The 25,975-nt window shown below is 40.1% G+C and overlaps 1 long non-coding RNA gene across 12 annotated transcripts in view; it reads right to left on the reverse strand.

Annotated features, from left to right (window-relative positions):
* LOC123857570 (uncharacterized) overlaps positions 1–25,975 on the reverse strand; it is a 66,861-nt gene that overhangs the window by 10,734 nt on the left and 30,152 nt on the right. For 8 of the 12 annotated variants that reach the window (XR_010406951.1, XR_010406953.1, XR_010406947.1 and 5 more), the window contains 2 exons: positions 3,949–4,020; positions 2,896–3,057 (listed from right to left, as the gene is read on the reverse strand). This is a non-coding gene — a long non-coding RNA (uncharacterized LOC123857570). Of the gene's footprint in view, positions 1–184; positions 1,805–2,895; positions 3,058–3,948; positions 4,021–15,312; positions 15,370–25,975 lie in introns of those variants that run through there. The other 4 variants (XR_010406955.1, XR_010406950.1, XR_010406948.1 and 1 more) reach the window with 4 other exon arrangements.

The following is a 25,975-nucleotide window of genomic DNA, read 5'->3' on the forward strand; positions in this document are numbered from 1 at the left end:
ACAGTATAGTGTAAACACAACTTTTATATGCACTGGGAAATCAAGAATGTTTCATTTGACTCACATTATTGCAATATTTGCTTTATTATAGTGTCTGGACCCGACCCCGCAATATCTCTGAGGTATGCCTGTACAGCTATTATTAATATGTAAAAACAAATTGAGGAGAAAAAAGAACAAAATGAAAGAAAAGAAAGAAGATTTTAATAGGTAAATGAATCTCTAAAAAATGGAAGTTACAGAAATAAAAGAAATAATATGAAGTTAAAAATGTAGCTCAGTAAATTTCTGGGCATTATTTCCTAGTCACCTTGATTCAGTATGTGAGATAGTTTGGTATAGCTGATAGACACCTAGATCCCATCGGCAACATATTAACATGCTACTTCTAAAGTAAATCTAAAGTAAAGTAAAGAGGATTTGTTTCATTCTCTTTATGTTAACAGATATGTTACTTTTTGCCAAAAGTCTGTGAATGCACCCTGTTTAGGACTCATGACCTTGTACACCTTCACCATCCAGAACATTTCAGAGTTCTATTATAAACAAACAAATAACTGTATTTACTTTAAAAATTGTTTTTGTGTTTACAGATTAATCCAGAAAAATCAGCTGCCCTACGATCTCGGAGGAACTAGGGTTCTCATATGCTTCTGTTTATTCAATTCATTTTAAATCAAAGAAAAATTCTGATTGTAAGACATTTTACATGGTTTGATTATTTCCATCCTTGAAATGTTTTTACTCTCCCTGCAACAAATCAGAGGCCTCAACAACTAAAGCCTTTTTTCTTTTCTTTCTTTCTTTTTTTTTTTAGATTTTATTTATTTATTTGTCAGAGAGAGAGAGCACAAGCAGGGGGAGTGGCAGGCAGAGGGAGAGGGGAAGCAGACTCCCTCCAAGCAGAGAGCTGGACATGGGGCTCAATCCTAGGGCTCATGATGTGAGCAGAAGGCAGATGCTTAACCAACTGAGCCACCCAGGAGCCCCCAAAGCCTTTTCTAAGAACATCTGCCTCTGAACCAGAACTGTGACACTATGCCTCAGATAATATTTTTTATACCTTTTATGATATGCTGAAAGAATTCTCATTGTTTTGAGATGAATAGTATTATTTAAATAAACTGATATTACATCAATTTAAGTAAGTCACTTTTAAAAGGTTCTATTTGTAGGGCACCTGGGTGATTCAGTCATTTAAGCATCTGATTCTTGATCTTGGCTCAGATCATGATCCCAGGGTCGTGGGATCAAGCTCCGTGTCAGGCTCCGAGATGAGCGGGATGTCGGTTGGAGATTCTCTGTCTCCCTCTGCCCCTCCCTGCCATGTGCTCTCTCTCTCTCTTTCTCTAAAATAAATAAACAGGGGCGCCTGGGTGGCTCAGTCGTTAAGCGTCTGCCTTCGGCTCAGGTCATGGTCCCAGGGTCCTGGGATCGAGCCCCGCATCGGGCTCCCTGCTCCATGGAAAGCCTGCTTCTCCCTCTCCTACTCCCCCTGCTTGTGTTCCCTCTCACTATGTTTCTCTCTGTCAAATAAATAAAATCTTTAAAAAAATAATAATAATAAAATAAAATAAAATAAATAAATAAATCTTTTTAAAAAGTATTATTTGTAACTTTACAGAATTTAGTATATTAGAGAATCTGACATGTAACTTTATAATTTTGAAACAAAAATATGTAATTGAGGGGCACTTGGGTGGCTCAGTCGGTTAAGTTCAGACTCTTGATCTCAGCTCAGGTCTTGATCTCAGGGTCGTGAGTTCAAGCCCTGTGCCAGGCTCCACACTGGGCATGCAGCCTACTTAAGGAAAAAAAAAATGTAATTGAGTAATTGATTTTAGACTTACAAAACAATTTTACTGTTCATAAATATTATTGCAATATTTAAAAGAACTCAGGAACTTGGAAAGGTTTTGCTTATGAGATCAAGCATTTAAAGTGCTTAAAAGAAAATAGAATGTACTAAGTTTACAAATGCAGTTTAAAAGTTTAAAGAAATGCAATTAACTATGTTGTAAATAGGGTTAGTTGTCTGATGAAGATTTATTTACTCAAGTGGAGTCGATTGAACTTTAATCAGGCAATTTGTAACATTTTTTAGGTGTATAAATAAAATAATCGAATTTGTTATTTTAACTTAAAGACATAATGAATACCAAGTTTCTTTAGTTGTCATCTTAATATGTTGAATATTAATTTTTAAAAACTTCAATACTGATAAAAAGTCTTTTCAATGTACAAAGGGACTCTTGGACAGTTAAAACTTTGCATTAATGAAGTCCTTTGTTGAACCGGGTGAGGTAATAAAAATTAAAAGTATCTCTGATTATTTGAAACGAATCTATCATTCTTTTGTTTTAAATACCACAATAATCACCCTGTTGGAAATCTTGGAATACATTCTTGACAGCCTGACCTTCTTCACTTTGCCAAAGACCTTAGAGGCCAAGCAGTACAGTGTAGGTTCCTACTTTCTCTATTCTGCAGTCAGAGCCATCATTCTAAACATCTGCTGCAAAAACTTACACCCTTCCAAGCTTCCCATTGCCCCCAGGATCAAGTCCCTAATCCTCCAGTGCTTGTCTGCCCCTGAGGCTCAGGAAGCCAGTCTGCCCTGGTTCTCTATATTCCAGCCACTTCGGCAAAGCTCCAAGCCTCTTCTTTTCTCAGGGCTTTAGTGATGGCATCCTCTGCTTGGATTGCTCCCCTCAGTATTTCCGAGCCCCATCATGTGCATGGCTACTATCACATGCCCAAAGAGGCTTTCTCTGACCCTCCAGACTAGGTTAAGGACTCCTGGTTCTAAGTCTTCGAAAAAGCTCAACAGAAACCATCTCTTCATCCTAAGGTTGTTCAGGCAACCTTAACCAATCCCCTCTAAAGAGTACTTACGGGGCGTCTGGGTGGCTCTGTTAAGCGACTGCCTTCAGCTCAGGTCATGATCCTGGGGTCCTGGGGTGGAGTCCCACGTTAGGCTCTCTGCTCAGCGGGAAGCCTGCTTCTCCCTCTCCCACTTGCTGCTGCTCCCCCTGCTTGTGCTCGTGTGTTCTCCCTCTGTCCAATAAATAAGTAATATCTTTAAAATATATATATATACCTACATTGTTTATTGTGTTTAACAATTTTACACAATGACTCATTTAACATCTTTGAATGTTATTAATACACTACAACAGATGCTGTTGGCGCCCTGCAGATATTCCTTTGGCCCTCCCTGTTTCGTTATACTTGGGGATCTCTTTCTACTTCAAGCACTCAAGACTCCTCCGCCTTAGGCTTTCTCAGTGGGAGGAGAGAGTTTGGTCCAGGTATGGGCAGGGCATTAACAACCCAGCAGCCCACCATCCAATGATGGATGGGAATTTGTGGAAAACTACCTCAAGTTTTTGGGTAAGACACCTCTGAGCCAATTCTGTATAGTCCCCCTGAGTAGGACTGAGCCCCAGTTACCCTCAGTAGTAATCTGGTAATTAATCTTGCACCCTGTATGGCTTCTATCACTTTCCTCTCTCACTTCCCTATGCCCTCACCAGTGACTCAGGTCACTGTCCAAAGAAACCACCTACACTGAAATCCTCGTTCAGGGACTAGCACGGGAAGAACCCAGCCTAAAATATTATCATATATTTGCTTACTTAGATTCACTTGATAATTACTAAGGTAACTGGCTCAAGGGATAAGCATTTTAAAGTGTGATCTGTAATGCTAAATGGCTCTCTAAAAAAGTTGGTCTAAGGAATTCTTATATAACAAGGACCATTTAAATTAAAAAAATTTATAACATATATCCTATTTTATTTCACATAGAATTTGAGACACATTTGTAGCAGGATGCAACTGTTTGCCAAATTATTTACTAGGATGTTTTGGTAGCTTGTTATGAGAACAGGGGCTTTGGAGTCAGGTAAACCCAGGTTGGAGTCCCAGATCTACTTATTAGCTTACTTGTTAATCTTACTTGGTAACGATGTGACCTTGACAAGTTATTCACATCTCTAGGCATCATTTTCTTTATGTCTGAAACAAGTAAAAAAAATTTTTTTAAATAATAATACCAATTTCACAGGATTAATGAGATGATATAGTTTAAAAATTTTTAATAGAGTACCTGGAGAGCCCAATAAAGAGTAATTATTATTATTACTGGAAAGAAAGAATAATGACTTATTCATACTTATGACCTATGGTACCAAGCACAGTATATGGGACCTAGAAAATGCTCAAATGCTTATTGAATTGAACTACCTAATCTACACAGCTGCTGTAGAGATCAAGTGACAGAATGTGTGTAAAAGTGTTTTGAAAACTAGAAAATACTGTAGAAATGTGGTGCTACCTGTCCCCTTGCCTGGTCAGGCAAAAAGAAGCCTCACTTCCTTTTCAGAGAATAGTTGGCTAAGTGGGTGTCACTCTTCCTGATATTCTGAAAATCAATATTTTGAGGCATTTTTATTTTATTTTGGGGGATCTATTTTCTTTTTTTTCTTTCATTTTTTAATTTAAATTCAATTAATTAACATATAATGTATTATTGGTTTCAGAGGTAGAGGTCAGTGACTCATCAGTCTTATATAGTACCCAATGCTTTGAAGCATTTTTAAACTTCACTTTGTGTGAAACTGCCAATTCTGGGCCCATCCTGCTTCCAGCAGCCCCGCTGATCTGTCAGGAGCAACAGCTCTGTGCAGACGTCTACTGCCAGTCATCCTAAATCAAACTGCCTGGGCCCACGGGTTTGTGTCACAGGCAGTCAGGTTTTTTTTAAGATTTTATTTATTTGTCAGAGAGACACAGAGAGAGGGCATGCGCACAAGCAGGGGAGCAGCAGGTAGAGGAATAATCAGGCTCCCCACTGAGCAGGGAGCCCAATGCTGGACTCGATCTCAGGACGCTGGGATCATGACCTGAGCCGAAGGCAGACGCTTAACCGGCTGAGCCACCCATTCGTCCCTGACCCAGAATTTTGGGGACAGTCCGAGTTTTAAATATCCAAAGATTTTTAAAAGAGGTTTGTGAATAGTTCTATTTCTTTTTCCTATTAATTCATTATCAACGTATTCCTTCCTTCCTTACATTTTTATTGAATACCTATTATAAGATAAGCAAGTCACAATATTGAACAAGACAAATGTGATCCTGCCCTCATGGAGCTTACAACCTTGTAATTATAGGAGTCACTAGATAGGGTTTAATTTTTATGCTTTTGTAAGACTTTTTATATGAAGAAGTTGGCCAATTGAAAAAAAGTTTTTAAAGCTTATGTCCACATTTTTCATTTTAAAAAATATGAAATGGGGCTCCTGGGTGACTCAGTCAGTTAAGTGTCCCACTCTTGATTTCAGCTCATGATCTTGGGGTCATGGGGTTGAGCCTTGCGTTGGGCTCCATGCTGGGTGTAGAGCTTGCTTGGGGTTCTCTCTCTGCCTCTCTCTGCCCCTCCCCCCCCACTCCTCTAAATAAATAAATAAATAAAGTAACAAAATAAAAAATATGGTCACTTTAGCTGTGAAGAGGTACAAAGGATCATATAAACTTTCCCAATAGGCCTCTCAAGAAAGAGGAGGAGGAAGAAGGAAGAGAATTTTATTTTAGAACCAGGCACTTCACTTAAGTTATCTAATTAAATCATAACAACTTGAGAGGAAGATGTTCTCATCTCCATTTTAAGAAGAACTGAGACTCGGAGAGGCTAAATGTCTTGCCAAAGTCTATCACTAACAAATGCCTTTGCTAAAATTAGACCCCAGCACTGCCTGATTCTCCGACCCAAGCTCTTTCTCCAGCTCCATTCTACCCCAAATTAAGCAACCAACTAGTAAGCCAAATAAGTATTAGCGAATGTTATGCATCATGGATGAGTACAAAAGAATGTGGTTCTTAAATTCCAGAGGCTTAAATCTGTTTGTGACACAAAAATAATAGGAACTAATCTAAGTGACTCCAAGTATGATAAGAGTTCCCAGAAAATACACATAAAAGTGATCTTGAATGGTTCAAACAGTTTCATAGAAAATAGATAAGTTGGCAGAGGACATAAATAGACATTTTTACAAGGAAGACATTCAGATGGCCAACAGACACATGAAAAGAGGTTCAGCATCACCCATCATCAGGGAAATACAAATCAAAACCACAATGAGATATCATCTCACACCTGTCAGAATGACTAAACTCAAAAACATGAGAAACAAGTGTTGGTGAGGATGTGGAGAAAAAGGAATCCTCATGCACTGTTGGTAGGAATGCAGACTTTTACAGCCACTGTGGAAGACAGTATGGAGGTTCTTCAAAAAATGAAAAGTAGAGGGGTACCTGGGTGGCTCAGTCGGTTGAGCATCCAACTCTTGGTTCTGGCACAGGTCATGATCTTGTATCTTGGGATCAAGCCCTGCATGGGCCTCCATGCTCAGCAGGGAGTCTGCTTGAGATTCTCTCTCTCCCTCTCCCCCTACCCCTCCCCCCACTCATGTGCATTCTCTCTCTCTCAAATAAGTAAATAAATTTAAAAAAAGGAAAAGTATGATATGATCCCTGGGCTATTTACCCAAAGAAAATGAAAACACTAATTTGAAAAGATATATGCACCCCTATGTTTTTTGCAGCCTTATTTACAATAGCCAAGATATGGAAGCAACCCAAGTGTCCATAGACAGGTGAATGGATAAAGAAGATGTGATATATAGATATATACAAAAACACACATATATATACACATATACACAATGGAATGTTACTCAGTCATAAAAAAGAATGAAATCTTATCATTTTCAACAACAAAGATAGATCTAGAGGATATAATGCTAAGTGAAATAAGCCTGTGAGAGAAAGACAAATACCATATGATTTCACTCATATGTGAAATTTAAGAAACAACAACAAAGAAAAAAAAGGAAAAACAAAAAAAAGAGTCTTAAATGTAGAGAACAACCTAATGGTTGCCAGAAAGATAGGTGAAATAGGTGTTGGGAACTAAGAGTATACTTATTGAAATGAACACTGAGTAATGTATAGAACTGTTGAATCATAATGTTGCACACCCAAAACTAATATGACACTGTTAATTATGCTTGAATAAAAAAATTAAAAATAAATAGATAAACAAACTAAGGGTAAAAAAGAGAGAGAGAGAGCAAGAAAATATATAAGTTGGCCTAAATTCTTCCAGGCATACGTAGGTCCTGTGTGGCTCAGTGATATCTTTGGTCACATTGTATTCAATGAGTTTTCCTGCCTTCCTTCTCTCCAAGAATATGGGCTCTGTGGGGTGAGGAACCACATTCTTATTTCACTAACCTTTGCGTCCCCACAATCTAACATAATGCTTACTATGTAACAGATAGTAGGTGTTTGAGAAAATTTGAATTAAATCAAGACGGCTCTTGGGTATGGGTATGGGAGGATGATTTAAGATTAACAAGGGGGGCGCCTGGGTGGCTCAGATGGTTAAGCGTCTGCCTTCGGCTCAGGTCATGATCCCAGGGTCCTGGGATTGAGTCCCACATCGGGCTCCCTGCTCCTTGGGAGCCTGCTTCTCCCTCTGCCTCTCTCTCTGTCTCTCATGAATAAATAAAAATAAAAATCTTTAAAAAAAAAAAGATTAACAAGGGAAGCATACTCGGTGGGGTGCGGGTGATAGTGGGGGCAATGGTGAGGAAGTAAGATTGAATGCGGTGAGTGTGGTAGAAGCAGTCTGAAGGGAGTAGAGGGAGAAGGCTGAAAAACTAAACGCCATAGTTGTTGCAGTGTTCATGGGGGCATCTGTGACTTGGAAAGGAGGACTTTTCAGTCCAAACAACTAACCTGAGATTATAAGCACCATAAGGGAAAATGGGAGAAGGTAGTCACAACCATCATGAAAACAGAAGCAGTCGGAGCGCTGGAGAAACGTGCAAAATGCTCACGATCTCCGAACAGCAACGCAGACCCTCTGCAAGCAGCCAGCGCAGAGGAATCAGACTGTAGCTATCACCTCATCGGTGCTGCTAGACCGCATTCCAAGGCTGAGTTAGTGATCCCATCTTTCCATTTGATCCTAAGTATAGCTCTAGGTGAGGCCCATGAAAACATCCCTGCCCTTCTTCCACCCTCTCCACTAAATCATAATGACTCCCTCTCATTGGCTGAGTTATTAAATTCCTTAGCTTGCTAGAGCAAATCAAGGTGAGACTCAAAGGACAAGAGAGAAACAAAAAATGAGTTACACTGTTTCTCACCGAACTAAGAGGAGGCCAAGTTTTAGAGGCTGAGGGAAGCAGGGAGGCCAAGTTTTAGAGACTGCTGAAGCCATGTAACCCAGTTTCCAAGCACAAGAAGGGATTTTGGCTGTTATTTAGTGTTAGATTTGCTGAGGGCAAGGAAAGGCCTTGTCAGAAATATTAATCCTGAATGAAACATGTGCGTGTCCAGGACTGGCTATATCAGAGGAAAGGACAGATCCGAGATGAGGGGCCTCCAAACAGGGGACAGCGTCCCAGAGAAAGTGATGATGAAGCTAAAACTTCAGATTTAAGTAGGAGTGTGCCTGGGGGATGAGGGAAAAAGGCATTCCTGGCAGAACGCACAGCTCATGCAAAAGCATGCAGGAGTGAAACAGTGCGACTTTCTGGTGCAGCTCCTTCCATCAGCACACCCAGCCCTGCGATTTGTACCAGGTACCATTCATTTGTTTTTTTCATTCATTTCCCAAATATTTATCAAGCCCCTGCTGTACAACAGACTCTATTCTAGGGGCTGGGGCCACAACAAAACAAGCAAAATTCCTGCCTTTAAGGAACCTACATTCTAGTGGGAGGAAACAGGAAATAAAAAATAATACATTAGGAGGTGATAAGGGTTACGTCAACATGTATTCACCATAGCATAGAACCTCAGTTCCAGAAATACATTACTTAGTATTTGTTTGGCTGTCCATAACAGAAAAACCCAATATTATAGAGACTTACATAGTATAGAGTTTATTTCTCATGTAAAAAAGGTAATCTACTGCTGTAATGGCAAGTTACCAAGCAGTCAGAGACCCAGGCCCCTTCTAATTCTCTATTCCACCATCCTTAGGGTGTGGCCCTACTTCTCATGTTCCAAGACAGATGCTGGAGCTCCAGGAATCACATCATCACCCAGACAGCACGATAGAGGAATAGAGGAGGGTGGGCCCTCTTCCTTTTCAAAAGATATATGAAGAACAATATATCATTTCTACTTACTTGTGGTTCCACCTAGCTACAGGAAACTTGAAAAATATATTTTTTTAACTGAGGAGCAATGAACTCAGGTAAAAATGAGCATTCTGCTTCTGAAGAAGGGAAAAATGAATACTAGGAAGTATTAACAGTCAAGATCCCAACAGGAAACAATTAATCTCAAAATCAAGGCTGATTCATTTTCAAAGAGACTTTTTCTTTTAATCCCTTTCATCTATTTCACCCATCCCTCTACCCACCTCCTCTCTGGTAACCATCAGTTTGTTTTCTATAGTTAAGACTCTTTTTTTTCCTTTTTCTTTGTTCATTCATTTCTTGAATACCACATATGAGTGAAATCATATGCTATTTGTCTTTCTCTGACTGACTTATTTCACTTACCATTATACCCTCTAGATCCATCTGTGATTTGTTTTGTTCAAAATAGCAAGATTTCATTCTTTTTTATGGCTGAGTAATACTCCTCTGTGTGTGTGTGTGTGTGTGTATCACATCTCTATCCATTCATCTATCCATGGACACCTGTTGCTTCCATATCTTGGCTATTGTAATAAGGCTGCAATAAACATAGGGGTGCATATATCTTTTCAAATTAGTGTTTTCATTTTCTTTGGCTAAATAACCCAGTAGTGGAATTACTGGATCATATAGTATTTCTATATGACCCCGAGATCATGACCTGAGCCAAAGGCAGACACTTAACAGACTGAGCCACCCCGGAGCCCCTTGTTATTCTTTTTCAAGATTGCTTTGGCTATTCGGGATTTTTTGTGGTTCCATACAAATGTTAGGATTGTTTGTTCTAGTTCTGTGTATTTTGATAGGGATTACATTAAATCTGTAGATTGCTTTGGGTACTATGGACATGTTAACAATATTTGTTCTTCCAATCCATGAGCATGGACTATCTTTTCATTTTTTGGGGCATCTTCAATTTCTCTCCTCAGTGTTTTATAGTTTTCAGAGTACAGGTCTTTCACCTAAAAGGGACTATTACAAATGTGAAGATCAGGGTCCCACAAAGCACAGTGGGAGCTGGTAGTGTCAGCCTCGCAGCTGAGCTCTCTTGAAGCTCAACCAACCTCAAACCCAACGTCCTTCCTAACTAATATAGAAATGCCCACCATTAAAAGCATTAAATGAGGAAGGTAGGTCTGAACTAGGTGAAATAGAGGGAAGGTAGAGGTTTAAGGACCTTGATTAAATGAAACAGCTAAGAATAGGGTATACATGTGTACAGATTATTTTCTAAAGTGTGTATAGTATTTTCTAAAATACTTGCTTAGAAATCATGGTTTAACTTTTTAATTACAAAAATTATATGTAGCTACAATTATAAATTACTGCATACTCATTAAATTAAATACAATTTGGAAAAACAGAAAAGAAGAAAAGATTAATTTCCCATAGACTACAAATTAAAAAGAACCACTGTTATATTTCAGTTATTTTTGTCCATTTTTATTTGGTAATATACATAAAACTACACTATATTTTGAACACCCTCTGTGGTTTTGCTGATTTTATTAATTTATACCCTGAGACTGTAATTCCCAAACTTTTCACCATTTAGGCCTTTCTTTCTTTCTCTCCTTCTTTGTACACATAGACCTTATCCCTGCCATCATGGATCCCAGATTTTGAAACATATTGTTAACCAAACTATACTAATTCACAATAATTACTTGTTTCATTATTTTTTAAATAGTCAAGACCATCTGTGATGGACCATCAGAGCTGATTTGTCCCACTGAGTCGACCATTACAAACCCAAAGTTACCACTTTCATTTCATACCCCTTAAATATCCAGGAACCTCATACCGTGAATTAGTCTTACAGGAAAAGTATTTGCTAAGCTAAGGTAAATTTACCCTAAACCCAGTCAAAATTATCACCACAAGTCTAAGTAGGTGATATATAGATTAATGAGGGTTCAGAATCCATTTGTTCTTATGCTAAGTGCTCAGTCCTCACCTTGGAACTAGAAATTTTTCTCATTAAAAACATGCCTTGAAATGGAATAATTTTAGAATCTCTTTTTGAATAGAGTAGAGGTTCTTCTTGAAAATATAAATGTGTGCAGGGCGCCTGGGTGGCTCAGTCGGTTAAGCTTCTGCCTTCGGCTCAGGTCATGATCCCAGGGTTCTGGGATCGAGTCCCACATCGGGCTCCTTGCTCAGCAAGGAGCCTGCTTCTCCCTCTGCCTGCCTCTGTCTCTCTCTCTCTCTGATAAATAAATAAAATCTTGAAAAAAAAAATTAAAAAAAAAAAGAAAATATAAATGTGTGGAAATTCTAGTGGTTACACTGCTTACTTCAAGAAAAGTCAGTGTCCCTAATGATTTCACTAAAAAATATCAACGTAAGAGGTGTCAACCATATTTCCAGCCACATCGTTGAATGTCTTCAGAGGCACACAGAGCAAAACCTACCCAGCAAGGTGAGATGTTAACATTATTGAATCAGAGTTAAATATAACCAGAATCCAGATGTTTTACAATTGGTCTTTATCTTCAAGGTATTTTGGTATCATTAAATTGATGGATAGAGCCACAGACTACCTAGAACAAAATGCTCTCCGGCCCTTATCATGGCTTTAAGTTGGAGCGACTAACTTGGTGTCCCAAAGATTTACTCTAAACGTCATCCTCTTCACACCCTGGGGTGTTTATTATTACAGAGTCGCTGGCCCTGGGGGAATTAGACCTTTGACAGTAGAAGACAGCCCAGTTTCCCCGGCTCCTTTGCACCAGACTGGGTTGGAATTTTAGCCTATGTGCAAAGCAGCTAACAGTTTTGACCAAAGAATAGGTAAGGAGTGCTTTCCTGGGAGTGTGTGGTGGTTCTCTTTACTTTGGTCAAAGGAGTTAGAAGGAAAGACTTGAATATCTCTTTGGTTCCTACTATGTGTGAGGCATGAGTGAGAAAAGTAGAACACAGCGGTTATGAGCATGAACACTGGTACTACATTCCCTGCTCTGCTTCTTACTAACTGTGAAACTGTAGGGATGTCAGTTTCCTCATCCTAAAATTGGAGTTATAATAGTACCTGTTAGGAGGATTAAATGAGGTAATGCTTACAAAGTGCTATCAGTAGAATAGGTGGCGATAGGAAGTGCTACGTGTTTGATAAATTAATTTTGATTGTATTTAGTGTTTATCTATGTAAGTCTTGTTTTTTTCCCCCCACTGAATTATAAAACCCCACGGAACGAATAAACCTGGGAAAAAGAAGGGGAAATTCACATTTCCCTTTGTGTTAGAGAATGCCTTTGTATCTACTCTGACTTAGATTGTATCTTATGCTTTACACACGTTTAATTCCAACCCTCTGAGACAGATGTTATCACCTTTTTACAGTCAAAGAAGCTAAAGCTCAGAGAGTACAGTACTGGAAACAGATCCAAATCTGGTCTAATGACAAACTCCATACTCACTACCTCAAGAGTTACAAGGATATGGAGGGAAAGATCTTGTGCTGGTCACATGGTCCCATTCTCCTGTTGTTCTCTCTTATCAGTTGCTCTAAAGTGTTCAGTGTATGTTTCTGAAAATATACAAGGACATATAGTTGGGGTGCCTGCATGGCTCAGTCGGTTAAGTGTCCGCTCTTGGTTTTGGCTCAGGTCATGATCTCAGGGTAGTGAGATCAAGCCCCATGTTAGGCTCTGCACTCAGCACAGAGTCTGCTTGAGTTTCTCTCTCCCTCTCCCTCTTCCTTCTGCCCCTCCCGCTCATGCGCTCTCTCTTTCCCTCTCTCTCTCTCTCAAATTAATAAATAAATCTTTTTAAAAAATACAAGGACATATAGTCAATATCAGGCCAATGGGTCTTAAGCACAAAAGCATTCATCCTACTTTCCCGGAGTAAATACAAATTTATGTGAGAGGAAAAGAAAAGAATAATAATTATATTCTGGGGGGTGGGGTAAAGGAGTGGGAGGGATAAAGGGGGAACAAGAAGAAGGAAAGGGGGGATATTTGGCTGACTAATAAATTCTATAAACTTAATTCATAAGACTGATGAACGCAAACATGCAGGAAGGATCATAAGGAACATAAAATGAGCTTCTGCCTGGAGGAAAGAAAAGGCCAACAGACAAGCATATCACCGGCCACCAGGAAGCACCCATGTGAACAGACTCAGGTGTGGTCAAACATAGGCAGCATTCCGAGGACAGATGAGTTTCAAGCCAGGTATTAATAAAATAAGAACAAGAGTGAAGAGAAGACTGGGACCCATTGTCAATGCTGCTAACCTTCAGGTAAGGCTGACAAATCAGCGGCTTTTGGAGTTGGGCTTTGAAAATGCTGTTCAGACACTTATGAAAGATTGTTCCATAAGACAAGGAGTTTAATGAGAAGGAGAAAGGAGATTGAGAGAACAGATGTGGGCTAGGGAACAGGAAAGGAAGAAGGGAAAAAGAGAATAGGGTCAGTAGAGAAGACAATTAAAGGTACAGATTAAAAAGATCAGACCATCAGTCAGATATTTTAATTAAGGACCTACTATATGCAGAACACTGAAACTATCTGCTGAGGACACAGCAGAATAATAACACAGATACCACCATTTTCTGAATGTTTACAAAACATCAGGTACTACAGGGGTGCCTGGATGACTCAGTCTGTTAACTGTCTGCCTTTGGCTCAGGTCATGATCCCAGGGTCCTGGGATGGAGCCCTGCATCAGGCTCCCTGCTCTGCGGGAAGCCTGCTTCTCCCTCTGCCTCTGTGCGCGCACTCTGTCTCCCTCTTGCTCTCTCTCTCAAATAAATAAATAAAATCTTAAAAAAAAAACCCATCAGGTACTATGGTAACAAGTTACACACTTTTCCTGTGTTTTAATCTTCACAGCCCTGTGAGCCAAAGTCTCTAGGCTTGAGAGGTTAATCACAGCTAGTTAGTGGTAATCATGGATTCCTAAACCAGGTCTATTTGGCTTGTTTTTTTGTTTTAAGATTTTATTTATTTATTTGAGAGAGAGAGAGCATGAGTGGGAGGAAGGAGCAGAGGGAGAGGGAGAAACACACTCCCTGCTGATCATTTGAATTAAGATAAGGTACTCTCCTTCTCCTCTCTCCTCATCTATCTTTAATTTTTATAGGATTTTTTTTAAAATGCATTTGTTTATATTGTTAATCATAAAAAGGATCTATATTTATTGTAGAAAAACTGGAAAACACTATTTGTACCGTAAAAAGGTAGTAAGATTTTTCAAACTTTTGCTATTTTAAAAAAGTATAAAAAACATCCTCCTAAAGCATGTGTGAAAGATCCTGTTCTTGCACTCATATCAACATTTAAAAAATGAATAGAATAACTCATTTTTAAAAAATGCCCATTTGATAAAAGGAAAGGAAGCTCGTTATTTTAGTTTGCATTTCTCTAATACTACTGAGGTTTTATGGCTTTCTATGTTTCTGGCTTCTTCTACTTTGTTCCATGTGTGATACACTAATATCTCTTCTTCATTTGCTTTTGGAATGTCTGTTTCACACTGATTTGTAAAATTATATTAAAAATATTAACTTTATTACATGTAGCAAACATTTTCCTAGTTTCTCTTGTTTCGTTTATAGGACATTTTGACATAAAGAAGCTTTTCATTCTTGTGTAATCGAATCTATTGAACAATTTGTGTTTTCCTCTTTTGTTTCCTTCCCCTTGGAACGGCCTTCTCCACCCCCACGGTTCACGGTGTTATCTTCCAGTGGGTTGGGTTTTGAAGGAGGCAAGGGACCTGGATTAACCCCGAGGAGGAGGAAGGGACTTAGGGACTCAGGGCAAATGCAAAGATGGGGCTGACGCAGCCAGCAGCAGGGATGAGGCCCAGGGACGGGCAAATAGAAATTGGATTGCCTCAGTCTATAAAAGGCCGACAAGGAGAGGAAACCATAGAGAGCTGGGGCCTGGAAGGCCGGGGTGCAGAGCCCAGTATTGATTGGGTAAACAGAAAGTGGGGACTCCCACCAGCTTCTCCCAAAAGGGAATCCCAGGTGGGAAAAGGACAGTAAATAAGCATAAATTTGCAGGAAGTTGCACAGATCCAGGGAGCCAGAAGAGCTGGGACACTGTTGCTGTAATCCAGGCCCCAGGTGATGACATACTGAATTAGCACAGCTAGCTAGAGAAGTGGAATGAAGAGGCAGGTCCAGGAACTGTTTCTGTAGGGAAAGCAACAAAAAATAAATAACAGCAATAAGAACAAACTCAGGACTCAGTGATTTGGTGCACTAGGAGGCATACAAAAGACAGAGGCTGTGATTTCTGGGTGTTGATGGCAGATCCACAACACCTATCCAGTGGCTGGCATGGGAGAGAGCAGCTCCCTGGTGGAATGAAGGAAGCTTGATGCAAGCAGGAAACCGAGGGGCTTGAGTCTCTCTTCCCCAACACATGACTGTGAGCAAGGCCTGTGCTTAAAGGAAGATAAAGCAGCTTTCTGTCTCCTTGGGGATGTTTGGGAACCAACTGATCAATGAGCACAGATTCTCAAAGGTGTAATTTTGAGAAATGACAACATCCATGTTGGTATCGTTGCTTATGGTAAGACCCTCTCAGAAGGGTTACCAGGTAAAAATACAGATCTCAGTTACGTATGAATTTCAGATAACAGTAAAAAAAAATTTTGGTACAAGTATGACCAAAGGCTTATATGGGAGATAGTTATATCTAAAAAAAGTATTTCTTGTTTATCTGAAATTCACATTTACCTTGGTGTCCTGAAGTTTTATTTGCTAAATCTGGAAACCCTACCCATCAGGAGAGATTCCAGAAGCCTCCAAGAATATGGTAATTTGTACTAGAGGTTGGTGACAGTTGGGAAATGGAAACCATGGCCAGAAATTTCAACTTCCCAAAGCAAAGAAGATGAAAATCAAGTGGGAGGAAGAGATGATAAATGCTGAATTGATGAATTAATCAATTCTTGTTTCTTGAGCACTTGCTTTGTGTTGGGCTGTGTACTTTGGGGGCTTCACTCAGGAGCTTACGGTGCATGTTAAATTAATTCCTAGAGGGCGCCTGGGTGGCTCAGTTGGTTAAGCGACTGCCTTCGGCTCAGGTCATGATCCTGGAGTCCTGGGATCGAGTCCCGCATCGGGCTCCCTGCTCGGCGGGGAGCCTGCTTCTCCCTCTGACCCTCCCCCCTCTCATGTGCTCTCTGTCTCTCTCATTCTCTCTGTCTCAAATAAATAAATAAAATCTTTAAAAAAAAAATTAATTCCTAGAGTCAGTCACTTAACAAGCATGTATTGAGAACCTATGTGCTGGATTCAGGCCTTGGCACTAATGTCTCAGTCGAAGAAGATAGCGTTGGAGCTTAAAACAATAGGAGAGCTTAGAATAACTCAGGAAAAAACATTTGGAGACCAATTCAAGATGGAATCTAACTGGAAACGAAAAGCATGGCTTCTAAGAGCAACAGGGTGTGCTAAGAAGTGATGTCTCCTCCATCTTCAGGGCTTTCCTTAGTTAGCTTAGTTAGGCCATAGTTCAAGGGAAGTATCGATCAGCTGAAGGTCACACATTAATTAAAGGACAGGGGCTTTGAGGCAAGCCTTGAGTCACTCCGAAGCTCTTTCCATGACACCACACTGCTGCTGTAAGAAAGAGCTCATGAAACATGCCGATTGTTTGCCCTGATGTGAAGGTGGAAAAAGTCTGTTCTCCTCACAGGAATATCTTCTGAGGAGAAGTGCTGAGCAGGAGCATTCCTCCTCCAGCCTTCTTTCTCCCAAGACCCTGGATTCTTTGGGAGAGGAATTTCTTCTGTGAGACAGCTGAGAGTGTAGGTGAGTTTTCCTGATGAGGATGAAAGCTGGTGAAGGGGTCCTTGCTTGACCAACCTGGGATAGCTGACCTAGCCCTTCCTTGTGCCAGAGCTCTCCTTCATGTCCTCCTCCACCCTGAAATGTCGGTGGCTCAGCCTCTGACACAGAGTGGCTGGAAGGTTATGAGACATCCACAGTCCATCTGCTGGGAAACCTGGCACCTCCCTTACAGCACTGTATCCTTAGGGCACGACGAGGATAGGACCAGTGACAAAGGGACTAGTGTTTTTAAGAGTACTTCACGATTTATGAAGGGCTATCATCCACGTATTTCTCTTGTTACTTAGAAAAATCCTGGGAATTGTTTTCAGATGGAGAACCCAGATCTCAGAGATGATAGGTGACTAATCCAGGTGCTCACTGCTTAGAAATGTTAATTAGGGTTGGGACTTGGGGTGTAGGTTCTTCTAATTCTAAATCTCACACTTTGCTCACATCATAGCCGCCTGTCTTCTTGGCAATTCCTTCTAAACCTGCAAATAAAACTCTGTTTCTATGACCCATCTTCTGAAGACTTGAGCCCTTGGATATGAGAACTTATTACAAGGGATTTGCCTCTAACTCTCACCCTTCTTTCTCTGGCAATAAAAGCTACCATTTACTGGGCACATTCTGTGTAGCATGCATCATTGCGCTAAGTAGTTTACAGACTCCATCTATTTAATTCTTCACTACCATCATGTATGTGTATATATACGGCTTGTACGTGTGTGCGTGTGTGTGTGTGTGTGTGTGACTTGCTCAACCTCACATGATAGTACTTGATTGGGCCAGAATTCTAGCATTCTATACTTCACTATTATTGTATGTATTTATATTATATACTTTCACATTCCTCTTTCTAGACCGTTGTCCTCATCTCTGAAAGGCACAAAGTGACAGTCAAACATGCTTTCATTTTTAAATTTTCAAATTTCTTTCCTACATGTTTGTTTTGTCACAGATATAAGAAAAGAACAAACTATACTCCCCAAAAGGACATTCAAATTTGGGCTTGATTTTACTAGTTGACGAAGAGCAATCATTTGTGAATACAGTTTTAAGATTATATTTATATTTCTACTGTAAGTCAAAATATTTGTTTAAGCTCTCCAAAGCTTAACTATTGATTTATTTAGGTTTCAACATGTTCTTTTCCAAAACAACAAGAGTCCTCCTATCTCTAAAAATGTTACAGTCTTTCAAGAACCTACCTTTAATAAAGACTCTACCACAATTTCTCAATTATATGTGAATGGCTCACTTTTTTTTTTAAGAGAGAGCGCGGGGTGGGGGGAGGGCAGAGAGAGAATCTTAAGCAGGCTCCAGGCCCAGTGTGGGGCTCAATCTCATGACCCTGAGATCATGACCTGAACCGAAATCAAGAATCAGATGCTTAACCAACTGAGTCACCCAGGCACCCCAGTGAATGGCCCATTTTTTAAACTTCAGGTGAAATTTGCAAGGTTGGGATTTCAAGGAAGGCTCAAGTTTTTTGTTTAAGGCATATATCTTCTCACCTTTCAGTGAGGAGGGCCCTGTGTTGATTTTCCTGAAGCTTCAAGATGAGGGAGGAAGTCACAATGAAGCGGGGGGTTGGGACAGGAATGGGGGCCGATATAGCTCCTGGCAAGGAAGATCCAGAACAGAGTCCCTGTGTGCTCACCCCTTACACTTAGTTGAATAACCAAATAATTACTGAGCACCCTACAATGCCTATGTGCTGGCTGCCTAGATCTCTAGCCATACCCTCCCAGCACATAGGAGTAGACAGAAAAGTTAATAGGTCATTTCAAGTTTCTTCTTCCTACACAAAATGCATGCAGAGTATTATAAAGGGTCAGTGCCTGCCTTTAAATTCTAATCATAGATCCTGATCTACTGGTTGGAGACCATCGATTTGTCTTTTTTTAAGGTCACATATTTTGAGTTTTTAGCATTTGCCTGGTGATGTGCTAAATAGTTTTAGATTCTTCATCCAAGACTCTGTTTCCTTGTCTGTAAAACAGAGGCAATAAAGCTAGCCACCTTTCAGGGTAATATTAAATGAGATGATAATAATAGCTACAATCTGTTGAGAGTGAACCCTGTGCCAGGCACCTACGTGTGGTAATTATTTCATTTAACCCTTGCCAAGCCCATGAGGTGGGTACCATTTTTTGAACACATTTCATAGATAAGCACATTGAGGCTCAGACTGGTTAAATAAATTACCCAAGCTCACACACACAAAATGAGTGGTAAGAGTTTGGACTCTGATATAGGTTGGTCAGAGGTTAAAGCTATATGCTCAATTACTGGTCCATGGTGTGTTCACATAGTAAAAGTACAAGAAGATTCTAAAGCATGGTTTAGTGATGGCTGCTCTCTGTTGGTTGTCTCCAATTCATTCTGCAACACTACAGATAGTTTCGAAAATTAACATCTTAAAATTTTCTCCATTAAACCACATTAGACAGACTTATTTTTGACCAAACAAATAGAAAAACAAGGCCATCCCTCGGGGGTTTGGAAGCTAAAGTGAATATATTTCCACTGCATGCTCCCTTTCTGCCTTAATTATTTTTTTTTCTGGTTAAAAATAGGCTTTGGTGACCTTCAGGAGTAACCTTGAAGGGGAAAAATTCACCAAAGGGCAACACATACACTGAAGTGAAAGTGAGAAGGTGCAGAGTGGGAAGGGAATTAATATTTATTAAACTCTTGTATATGCTGGTTATCTTACGTATGTTATTCACTCACTTTGCTTAACAAGATTTATTGAGCACCTATTGTGTGCTTGGAACTGTGCTGATGATCTATCAAGTTCTCAGCACAACATTGTAAAATGAGGACACAGAACCTCAAAGAAGTTAAGTAATTTGCCCCAGGTCACATGATCAGTTGTTGACAGAACCTAGTTTCAAATTCTGGTCAGCCTACTTTCAATCTGTGCTCTTTTCTTTTCTTTTCTTTTTCTTTCTTTTTTTTTTTTTTAAGATTTTATTTATTTATTCGAGAGAGAGGCAGGAGGAGCAGAGGGAGAGGGGCGAGCCTGACGCGGGGCTTGGTCCCAGGACCCTGAGATCATGACCTGAGCCGAAACGGAGAGTCCGTCGCTTCCCGGCCGGGCACCCCGGTCCGTGCTACTTGCCTTAAAGCTTTCTGCTTTGCCCAGGTGACGTCGGGAAAGGATTCTCTGGGACTCTAAGTTGACAAGCCCATGGTTTTTTGTTTTTTAAATTGGATTGGCTTGTATCACTTGATTTGGAGGATTTTTTTGCTCCAGATGTATTTTACAATGTGTGCTCAGGCAGATACTTTTCTTCATATACTTTATTTACTTATTTTAAAGATTTTATTTATTTATTTATTTATTTGAGGAAGAGTCAGAGAGAGCAGAGCACAAGTAGTGGGGCGGGGCGAGGGAGAAGCAGGCTCCCCGTTGAGCGCAGAGCCCAGACATGGGGCTGATCCCAGGACCCCGAGATCACGACCGGAAGTGAAGGCAGACGCTTGACGGACTAAACCACCCAGGCGCCCCGACAGGCCCGCGTTTAAGTCCCAGCTGGTAGACCCGTCCCTTGTTCTCCATTGGTTGACTCATACTTCCGGAGAAGGTGGAAAATTAGGGGAGACCAATAAAAGATTTCTGTAAGAAATCTTTCTTATAGACTCAGGAAACTAAATGTTGCTTTAACACAATTTTGTAACATTTTCAGTAACTTTGAGTTTGGGTTTGAAGAAATGAATGCCTTTTAGGCATTGCTGATTGCTCTGGAAAGTCTCTAAATACCGTGGTTTCCCAGAGGCTGGAAGTACTGAGTGAGTGTAGTGTGTGCACATCTCAGAGGCAGGTCACTACAGTTGGGGGGGACACAGGCTTATTCACTGACATGTGACAGAATCCTCCAGCCACAAATAGGCTGGGGGCCAACCCCTGCTCTGAGCAGTCTGAATGGAGCTAGAAACAAGAGGCAAGGAGTAGGTATATTGAAGTGGAATAGTCACACAGAACAATTTGACAAAGTATGTCATTAATAAAGTGGTTTTGCAGAAAGGAAAAAAAAAAAAAAAGAGGCAACGAGTAAAATGTTTCACAGGATAAACCACAGGGACAGTCTTACTCTTGCCCCTGTCAGCTATGTGGAGAAGCACATGTTTTTAGAAAGTTTTGAATTATTCTCTTATGCACTGGAAAACAAACATCCAAAAACTCAGCTTGCTCTTTAATTCTGTGGCTGCAGCGATGACCATCTCTATCTCATTTTTTCCTTCTTAAATTGCTTGGTATGATGAAGACACAAATAAACATAGTCTACCTGTCTGCCTGGTGAAAAAAAATATAAATAGTACTGAAGAGTATGAGGTGTAAGCTCTCTACCCCTACTCCCTAATTCAGCCCCTCAGAGGCAACAACGCTCTCCAATCCTTTCTATATCACCCCAGAGAGGTTTAATACTTACAATATCTATCACATATATATCTTTTAAAATTTCATACAGATGATAGCATCCTATACATACCGCTCTGATTTTCGTTTTTTATTTTTGAGATCTTTGTATATGAGTACACATAGATTGCATCATTCCTTTTTAGTGGCTCTGTAGAATTACATTTTAAGGACATACTGCAAGTTACATAACCATCACTCCATTGATAGACATTTTGGTTATTGTCCATCTTTTGTTGTTACAATGGTGCAATGAATATTCTTCACTTATATCTTTGCATGTATATTTCTGTAGGATAAACGGGATGTTGGGTCAAAGTTATGGTCATTTTTTTGTTTTTAAAGATTTTATTTATTTATTCATTTGACAGAGAGAGACAGCGAGAGAGGGAACACAAGCAGGGGGAGTGGGAGAGGGAGAAGCAGGCTTCCCGCGGAGCTGGGAGCCCGACGCGGGGCTCGATCCCAGGACCCTGAGATCATGACCTGAGCCGAAGGCAGTCGCTTAACCAACTGACCCACCCAGGCGCCCTTATTGTCAAACTTCTTGATCTTTGTCAAACTGATGAAAAATAATATCCTACTTAGTTTTAATTTTCAGATCTCTTTTTTTAAGTAAAGTTGAACAATTTTATCATATATATTTTTTTTAATTTGAGAGAGAGAGAGTGAGCACAGGAAGAAGCAGAAGGGGAGGGAAGGGACAAGCAGACTCTGTGCTGAGCAGGGAGCCCGACGCGGGGCTGGATCCCAGGACCCTGGGATCATGACCTGAGCTGAAATTAAGAGTCCATCACTCAGGGGGCCTGGGTGGCTCAGTTGGTTAAGCGACTGCCTTCGGCTCAGGTCATGATCCTGGAGTCCCAGGATCAAGTCCCGCATCGGGCTCCCTGCTCAGCAGGGGGTCTGCTTCTCCCTCTGACCCTCCCCCCTCTCATGCTCTCTCTATCTCAGTCTCTCTCTCAAATAAATAAATAAAATCTTAAAAAAAAAAAAAAAGAGTCCATCGCTCAGCTGACCGAGCCACCCAGGCTCCCGGCACATTTATATCATATTTCTGAATCTTTTTTTAAATTATATGTTTAAAAGCCACCTGTAGATCTTTTTGTTCAGACATAACCTATTCCAATAACAGGTAATTGAATAACATAATAGAAGACAGTGGTTAACATAGAACCCTGTTTGGGGTGCCCGGGTGGTGCAGTCGGTTAAGCGTCCAACTCTTGGTTTTGGCTCAGGTTGTGATCTCAGCGTCATGGGATCAAGCCCCGCATCAGGTTCCGCACTCAATGTAGTCTGCTTGAGATTCTCTCTTCCTCTCCCTCTGCTCCTCCCATTCATGTCCCCCTCTCACTCTCACTCTCTCAAATACATAAATAAATCTAAAACAAACAAAACAAAACAAAAAACCCCACTAAACCCTGTTTGACATCAAAGACAAAAGTTGAGGAATACAAGGTCTGTGCAATAAAAATTGGACATTAAAAGTATTTAGACAAGGGGCGCCTGGCTGGCTCAGGTGGTGGAGTATGCCACTCTTGATCTCAGGCTCCTGAGTTCGAGCCCCATGTTGAGGGTAAACTTACTTTAAAAAATAAAATCTTTAAAAAAAGTTTCTCTAAAAAACAAAAGTATTTAAGCAAGAAAAGTTGACTCATAATCAGAACTGTGTTTTGAGAAGATCTGCACAGTGTGGAAGATGGATTAGAAGTAGCATTACTGGGAAAAAAAAGCAGCTAGACTTGGAGACAAGGGTGTAAATTAAAAAGTTGCGGCAATAATCTAAGCAAGAGAAAATAATATCCTGAACTAAGGCCTTGCCAGAAAGAATGGAGATGATGAAACCAATTTGAGAAGGCTTTTGGAAGCAGAATGACCCAGTAAATGTCAGATATGAAAGAAAGAAGTAATTTAGGGGCGCCTGGGTGGCTCAGTCGTTAAGCGTCGGCCTTCGGCTCAGATCATGATCCCAGAGTCCTGGGATTGAGCCCCGCATCAGGCTCCCTGCTCCGCGGGAAGTCTGCTTCTCCCTCTCCCATTCCCCCTGCTTGTATTCCCTCTCTCGCTGTGTCTCTCTCTGTCAAATAAATAAATAAAATCTTTAAATAAATAAATAAATAAATAAAAAGAAAGAAGTAATTTAGGCGAAGTAATGGATTAAAAAAAAAAGGAATACATGGTAAAGAATTTGGCCTCTAATATTACTAAATATTAAGTAAGGGTTTTGTTAAGTGTATATACATTTATGAAAATCAAACAAGGGGGGAACCTGGCTGCCTCAGTTGGTAGAGCATGTGACTCTTGATCCCAGGGTTGTAGGTTCGAGCACCCATTGAGGGTAGAGATTGCTAAAAATAAAATTAAAAAGAACATGCATTGCATTTATTCAATTTCACCTTATTAGAGAAAACATTATAATCCACTTAACTCTTAAAAAACTAAATTAGAAAAGTTAAGTAACATGCAAAATTAAAAAAAAAACCTGTCAGATTGTCCTGATTCACATCAGAATTCAAAGTCAGACATATCTGACTGCAAAACAAATGCTCTTTATGCTATTCCAAGTTACCTATGCTTAAAGAAAAGATTTAGGGAGAGAAAATTATCTTACATCATGCAGGGAAGTAAACTGCCCACAACACTTGCAAAACACCAGGAATTATTCCCTGAGCTACTGTATCATCAGTTTAGTTTAAATCTGACAATTCTCAGAGGAACCCATTATAATTCACAGCTGTCTCCATTCTGGATTGGCCAGGGTCATCCTCTTTACAGAAAAAAACCTCTTCCTTTCTCCCCTGTCACTTCTCTGCAACTCATTTGGGAAAACCTGTCAAATTGTATTATGTCTTTTGACACTGTAAATATAGTCATATTCAAATGTTACACAAGAATGCCTCACCAAGAAGATAACATGTTCATTAAATATATTGACCGTTAAATTGGATGGGGATTGTGAACACATAATTAACATAACTACTTTGGAAGAGTAATGGGCTGTTGGGGGCGGGGGGTGGAAAGCCTGATTATTTGGAACTGGATGTTACGTAATATGTGTAGAAGTAGACTCTATATTACTGCCTGTCTTGAAGAAATCATATATTTATATTTTACTCTTAACACTAATCAGCTTGCTAGCTTCCTTCCATGTGCATTATTATTTTATTCTCAGTCTTTTCATTGAAAAAAATGCCTTCAGCCTTGTAACAACTAGGGTTTGCTGAGTCTAGCAATGTAACTGATTGCACGGCTATTTAGTTTTTTGTTCCCAAAGCTAATTATACACTTCATACGTTAAGTCCTTAATGAAGACAGTCTTTTAAAAAAGATAAACACTAAGCCAAAACCAAAAATATGAACAAAGTTATCTAACAAATGAACATTAACTTCCCAGGTATTGAATTATAAAATAAAGGTTAAGAAATGACATAATAACGCTTCAGAAAAGTAACACTGAACTACAAGTTTCAAGTTTCCCAAATTTGGATCAAGATAAAGAGGGAATCTGATGTCAGGTCAAGCTCAGAAAAAGGGGGAGGAAGGCTGCCTGGATGGCTCAGTCAGTTAAGCGTCTGCCTTAGGCTCAGGTCATGATCTCAGGGTCCTAGGATTGAGGCCCACATCAGGCTCCCTGCTCAGCGGGGAGTCTGCTTCAACCTCTCCCTTTGCCCTTGCACCCCACTGTTTTTCTCTCTCTCTCAAATAAATAAATAAAATCTTAAAAAAAAAAAAAAAAGGAAGAGAAGATGAGAAACCCCAAAAAGCGACGATCACCTTTGCAAACACCTGAGGAGTAAGCCGCCCACGGAGAGAGGTCAATCTCGTTCTGAAAGAGGATTAAGACAGGAAACTAGAGGACAGGGTCTGCCAGGAAAGAGACCTTCGAAGAGAGTTGTTCCTCTCTCTGAGCTTTCCCAGGGAGGGCAGTGAGGGTTGGTTATTCATGTTTCCTAGAGCCCCGTATAGTACCTGACAAAGAGCAGGGTTTGTGGAGTGAAATGAACAAATGGAAAAGGTGCCATGGGAGATAGTGAGTTCTCCTTCACTGGAGGTGGTTAAGAATTTGGAGTGAATCCAAAAAAACATAGGGTTGGAGGACACACTTGATTATATTTATGGTCCATTCTAACTATGATTCTTAGGTTCTAAGGTTTCCAAGAAGTTGGCAAATTATTAGCATTATATAATCAGCCTGTTCTCTGCCATGCTTCAAAATACATTTCCAGTCTACCTGTTTCTGTCCGTCTCTGTTGCCACTCTCTTAGCTGGGGGACCATCTTTTGGTATCTGCACTATACTGTACTGGACTCCTAAGATGGTTTCTTAGCTTCATTTTTGCAGCCAATGTAGTCTTTATTATTGCAATCTGATTAAACAGCCCTCCTGTTTAAAACTCCTAAATGGAAAAAAACTAAGAGAAATGGAAAGTAGAAAAGAGGAAGTAAATTGTATGTTGTTTATAGATGATTTAACTGCTTACCCAAGGAAAAACAAGAGAATCAACTGAGTAACTATTACAGACAAAAG

This window comes from Mirounga angustirostris, unplaced genomic scaffold, assembly GCF_029215605.1.
Source record: "Mirounga angustirostris isolate CCGP_5_RB_7025 unplaced genomic scaffold, mMirAng1.0.hap1 SCAF_13, whole genome shotgun sequence".
NCBI classification, from domain to species: Eukaryota; Metazoa; Chordata; class Mammalia; order Carnivora; family Phocidae; genus Mirounga; species Mirounga angustirostris.